Genomic DNA, 6,967 nt, shown 5'->3' with positions numbered 1-6,967 from the left:
CCCCCTTTCTTCCCTCTGCGATTTGGGGTCTCTTCTGATTTGGTTAATGCACATTTTTCAAGGGTCTTTGTCAGCCTTTTACTATTTTATTCTCTCTTTTATATATTCTTATCTGGATAAAATGACAAGGTGGAAAAACTCACCACAAAAAAAAGAACAAGAGACAGTACCAAAGCCTAGGGACCTAATCAATACAGACATTGGTAATATATCAGATCAAGAGTTCAGAATGATGATTCTCAAGGTGCTAACTGGGCTCGAAAAAGGCATGGAAGATATTAGAGAAACCCTATCTGGAGACCAAATGACAGAGAATAAAGAAGCTGAGTAAAAGAGAGACAAACAACTACTGGACCATGAGGGGAATATTCGAGAGATAAGTGATGCCATAAGATGAAACAACATTAGAATAATTGGGATTCCAGAAGAAGAAGAAAGAGAGGGGAGCAGAAGGTATATTGGAGAGAATTATTGTAGATAATTTCCCTAATATGGCAAAGGGAAAAAGCATCAAAATCCAGGAGGCACAGAGAATGCCCCTCAAAATCAATAAGAATAGGTCCACACCCCATCATCTAATAGTAAGACTTACAACTCTTAGTGACAAAGAGAAAATCCTGAAAGCAGCTCGGGACAAGAAGTCTGTAACACACAATGGTAAAAATATTAGATTGACAGCAGAGTTATCCACAGAGACCTGGCAGACCAGAAAGAACTGGCATGATATATTCAGAGCACTAAACGAGAAAAACATGCAGCCAAGAATACTATATCCAGCTAGGCTATCATTGAAAATAGAAGGAGAGATAAAAAGCTTCCAGGACAAAAACTAAAAGAATTTGTAAACACCAAACCAGCTCTACAGGAAATATTGAAAGGGGTCCTCTAAGCAAAGAGAGAGCCTAAAAGTAGTAGACTAGAAAGGAACAGAGACAATATACAGTAACAGTCACCTTACAGGCACTACAATGGCACTAAATTCATATCTCTCAATAGTTACCCTGAATGTAAATGGGCTAAATGCCCCAATCAAAAGACACAGGGTATCAGATTGGATAAAAAAATAAAACCCATCAATATGCTGTCTACAAGAAACTCATTTTAAACCCAAAGACACCTCCAGATTTAAAGTGAGGGGGTGGAAAACAATTTACCATGCTAATGGACATGAAAATAAAGCTGAGTTGACAATCCTTATATCAGATCAATTAGATTTTAAGCCAAAGACTATAATAAGAGATGAGGAAGGACACTATATCATCCTCAAAGAGTCTGTCCAACAAGAAGATCTATCAATTTTAAATATCTATGCTCCTAACATGGGAGCAGCCAACTATATAAAGCAATTAATAACAAAAATCAAAGAAACACACCAACAATAATACAATAATAGTAGTGGACTTTAACACTCCCCTCGTGAAATGGACAGATCATCCAAGCAAAAGATCAACAAGGAAATAAAGGCCTTAAATGGCACACTGGACCAGATGGATATCACAGATATATTCAGAACATTCCATCTCAAAGCAACAGAATACACATTCTTCTCTAGTGCACATGGAATATTGTCCAGAATATATCAAATCCTGGGTCATAAATCAAGTCTCAACTGGTATCAAAAGATTGGGATCATTCCCTGCATATTTTCAGACCACAATGCTCTGAAGAGGAAATTTGGAAAGAACCCAAATACATGGAGACTAAAGAGCATCCTTCTAAAGAATGAATGGGTCAACCAGGAAATTAAAGAAGAATTGAAAAAATTCATGGAAACAAATGATAGTGAAAACACAACGGTTCAAAATCTGTGGGACACAGCAAAGGCAGTCCTGAGAGGAAAATATATAGCAATACAAGCCTTTCTCAAGAAACAAGAAAGGTCTCAAATACACAACCTAACCCTACACCTAAAGGAGCTGGAGAGAGAACAACAAAGAAAGCCTAAACCCAGCAGGATGAGAGAAATAATAAAGACCAGAGTAGAAATCAATGAAATAGAAACAAAACAACAACAACAACAAAAAAAAAAAAATAGAGCAAATCAACAAAACTAGGAGCTGGTTCTTTGAAAGAATTAATAAGATTGATAAAACCCTGGCCAGACTTATCAAAAAGAAAAGAGAAAGGACCCCAATAAATAAAATCATGAATGAAAGAGGAGAGATCACAACCAACACCAAAAACATACAAACATTTATAAGAACATATTATGAGCAACTCTACGCCAGCAAATTTGACAATCTGGGAGAAATGGATGCATTCCTAGAGACATATAAACTATCACAACTGAACCAGGAAGAAATAGAAAACCTGAACAGACCCATAACCAGTAAGGAGATTGAAACAGTCATCAAAAATCTCCAAACAAATAAGAGCCCAGGGCCAGACAGTTTCCCAGAGGAATTCTACCAAACATTTAAAGAAGAATTAATTCCTATTCTCCTGAAGCTGTTCCAAAAAATAGAAATGGAAGGAAAACTTCCAAACTCATTTTATGAGGTCAACATTTCCTTGATCCCAAAACCAAAGATCCCATCAAAAAAGAGAATTACAGGCCAATATCCTTGATGACCACAGATGTGAAAATTCTCACCAAAATACTAGCCAGTAGGATCCAACAGTGCATTAAAAGAATTATTCACCACGACCAAGTGGGATTTATTCCAGGGCTGCAAGTTTGGTTCAACATCTGCAAATCAATGTGATACAATACATTAATAAAACAAAGAACAAGAACCATATGATACTCTCAATAGATGCTGAAAAAGCATTTGACAAAGTACAGCACCCTTTCTTGATCAAAACTCTTCAAAGTGTAGTGATAGAGGGTACATACCTCAATATCATCAAAGCCATCTATGAAAAATCCACCATGAATATCATTCTCAATGCAGAGTAACTGAGAGCTTTTCTGCTAAGGTCAAGAAAATGTCAGGGATGTCCATTATCACCACTGCTATTCAACATCATACTAGAAGTCCTAGCCTCAGCAATCAGACAACAAAAAGAAAATAAAGGCATCCAAATTGACAAAGAAGAAGTCAAACTATCACTCTTTGCAGGTGATATGATACTTTATGTGGAAAACCCAAAAGACTCCACTCCAAATCTGCTAGAACTTGTATAGGAATTCAGTAAAGTGTCAGGATATAAAATCAATGCACAGAAATCAGTTGCATTACTTTACACCAACTACAGGACAGAAGAAAGAGAAATTAAGGAGTCAATCCCATTTACAACTGCACCCAAAACCATAAGATACCTAGGAATAAACCTAACCAAAGAGGCAAAGAATCTATACTCAGAAAACTATAAAGTACTCATGAAAGAAATTGAGGAAGACACAAAGAAATGGAAAAATGTACTATGGATTGGAAGAATAAATATTGTGAAAATGTCTATGCTACCTAAAGCAATCTACACGTTTAATGCAATCCCTATCAAAATCCTATCTATTTTTTTCAAAGAAATTGAACAAATAATTCTAAAATTTATATGGAACCAGAAAAGACCTCGAATAGCCAAAGGAATATTGAAAAAGAAAGCCAAAGTTGGTGGCATCACAATTCCAGACTTCAAGCTCTATTACAAAGCTGTCATCATCAAGACAGTATGGTACTGGCACAAAAACAGACACATAGATCAATGGAACAGAAGAGAGAGCCCAGAAATAGACCCTCAACTCTATGGTCAACTAATCTTTGACAAAGCAGGAAAGAATGTCCAATGGAAAAAAAGACAGTCTCTTCAACAAATGGTGTTGGGATAATTGGACAGCCACATGCAGAAAAATGAAACTGGACCATTTCCTTACACTACACACAAAAATAGACTCAAAATGGATGAAGGACCTCAATGTGAGAAAGGAATCCATCAAAATCCTTGAGGAGAATACAGGCAGCAACCTGTTCGACCTCAGCCGCAGCAGCATCTTCCTAGAAACATTGCCAAAGGCAAGGGAAGCAAGGGCAAAAATGAACTATTTGGACTTCATCAAGATCAAAAGGTTCTGCACAGCAAAGGAAACAGTTAACAAAACCAAAACACAAGTGACAGAATGGGAGACGATATTTGCAATCGACATATCAGATAAAGGGCAAGTATCCAAAATCTACAAAGAACTTATCAAACTCAACACCCAAAGAATAATCCAATGAAGAAATACGCAGAGGACATGAACAGACATTTCTTCAAAGAAGACATCCAGATGGCCAACAGACACATGAAAAGTGCTCCACATCATTCAGCATCCAGGAAATACAAATCAAAACCACAACGAGATACCACCTCACACCAGTCAGAATGGCTAAAATTAACAAGTCAGGGAATGACAGATGCTGGCAAGGATGCAGAGAAAGGGGAATCCTCCTACACTGCTGGTGGGAATGCAAGTTGGTGCAATCACTCTGGTAAACAGTATGGAGGTTCCTCAAAAAGTTGAAAATAGAGCTACCCTACGACCAAGCAATCGCACTACTGGGTATTTACTCTAAAGATACAAATGTAGTGATCCGAAGGGACACGTGCACCTGAATGTTTATAGCAGCGATGTCCACAATAGCCAAACTATGGAAAGAACCTAGATGTCCATCAACAGATGAATGGATAAAGAAGATATGGTATACATATATAATGGAATACTATGCCGCCATCAAATGAAATGAAATTTTGCCATTTGTGATGACGTGGATGGAACTAGAGTGTATTATGCTTAGTGAAATAAGTTAGTCAGAGAAAGACAATTATCATATGATCTCCCTGATATGAGGATATTGAGAGGCAACGTGGGATGTTTGGGGGGTAGGAAAGGAATAAATGAAACAAGATGGGATCAGGAGGGAGACAAACCATAAGAGACTCTTCATCTCACAAAACAAACTCAGGGTTGCCAAGGGGGACCGGGTAGGGAGAGGGTGGTTGGGTTATGGACTTGGGGAATGTACGTGTTATGGTGAGTGCTGTGAAAGGTAAACCTGGCGATTCACAGACCTGTACCCCTGGGGCTAATAACACATTATATGTTAATAAAAAACAAAAAACAAAAAAAGAAATTAAACCAATTAAATGAGAGGAAAAAAAGAATGTATTAAAACATATTTTCTTAACCAGAAGGTTTTTGTTTGTTTAGCAGAATGAACTAACATTCATACTTATGAATTTAGAAAAATAAAAGTCACTGAAGTAAAGAGTAACTTTGTAAAGTAGTGTTTTCACCAGGTGAAAATCCTCTTCAGCATGCTTAGTTATTTCTACTTAATTTTACTAAGAAAAGTAATTTCATGAATTTAGTGCTCTATAATTAATGGCCAACATTTTTCTCAGGGTGCTAATTTTTCATTAATGAGCAATTGCTCTGCTTGACTTGCTTTATAAACTGAAGTATATTCTTTTAAATAATTAGGTAAAATACCTAATTGCAATCCTACCAGAAGGTAACATTAGACATCTATCATAATGATCCATAATTTTTGTACTAATCACCAAGGGTCATATTATACATATCTTCTACTCACTAGGCAAAATCTATACTCATAGGTGGCATTTTGTTGCTAGGCATTCTCTTTGCAAATTAATAGATTTTTCATTGTGGAATTTAATGCAATGAGGCTGATTCTCATATGTTTTTACAGACTAAAAACTATTTCAGACAATTTTTTGAAAATATTTCTATATTATGTTCAAGCTTTGGAAAGCATAAACCACAGAGAGCTACAAGCATATCTGCTATATTAGAACACAAAGCAAAAATAATTTCCTGATTTAATTTTTCTTCCCAGATGGAGTTACTACACTGCCTCTCTTTAACATTTTCATTGGGTATGGCTGAAATTAATAGTGACCAGATCAGAATCCCAGAGTAAGAAGGATTATAAGAATCTTCAGCTTCATGCTCCAAGCCATGAAGTATGGACTGCTTCAAGTCCCTCTTGATGTGATGGTGTTCAATTCTCAAAGGTTTCTTCTTCCTATATAGAAGCATGACTGAAGACTGAAATGATCCATTGTATGAACATTCCTTTTTATATAAAGTTGAAATAAAATAGAGATTGACACCCCATATCCTTTTTGGGGAGGTTGGGGAAGGAAAATTCCCTATGTTGAGCTTCTCTATATGTAGAGGATCTCTGGTGTTTTCCCTGCCCAGATCACTAACTCCTCTTCTGTTATTATTACATCACTTTACTTGATATTACTTGGATGGGGTAGTTCCCATTCCCACCTCCTCCACGTGAGAGGTGAGCATAAGCCAGGCCTAGAAAACAGATGCTTGGCAGATAAGCCCACATCTGGAGGATTCGACATTTGGAGGATTCCAGATCTTATATCCTTGATCACTGTCCCCCTCAGGGGCCTAGACTTTAGTCACACACCACTTTCAGGCTATTCTCCACAGTAAAATACCACCTGTTCTGTAACTCACTTGTTTTTCTAATTGGATATTATTAAGCAAACTTTTTATTTTGAGATTATTTTAAATTCACATGCATTTACAAGAAATAATACATAGATCCTGTGTACCCTTTACACAGTTTCCTCCAATGGTAACATATTGCAAAACTATAGTATAATATCACAACCAGGATTTTAACATTGAAGTAATCCATCAATCTTATTCAGATTTCCTTGGTCTTACTTTGTATATGTATATGTATTTAGTTCTGTGAAATTTAATCACACATATAAATTTGTTTATCCACAACCACAGTCAACAGACAGAACATATCCATCATTATGAGGATCTTTTGTGTTTCCTTTTTATAACTACCCCTACCTTCACCTTTCCTCTAAACATTGACAACCACTAATCTGTTCTCCATCCCTATAATTTTGTCACTTTAAAAATGTTATGTAAATGGAATCACACAGTAGTACCTTTTGCAGTTGGCTTTTCTTTACTCAGCCTAATTCTCTGGAAGTTTATCCACGTTAATGCATATACCAATAATTCATTCTTCTTTATAGATGA

Source organism: Martes martes (genome assembly GCF_963455335.1).
Source record: "Martes martes genome assembly, chromosome: 6".
NCBI lineage: Eukaryota > Metazoa > Chordata > Mammalia > Carnivora > Mustelidae > Martes > Martes martes.
Note: the sequence above shows the minus strand (reverse complement) of the source record.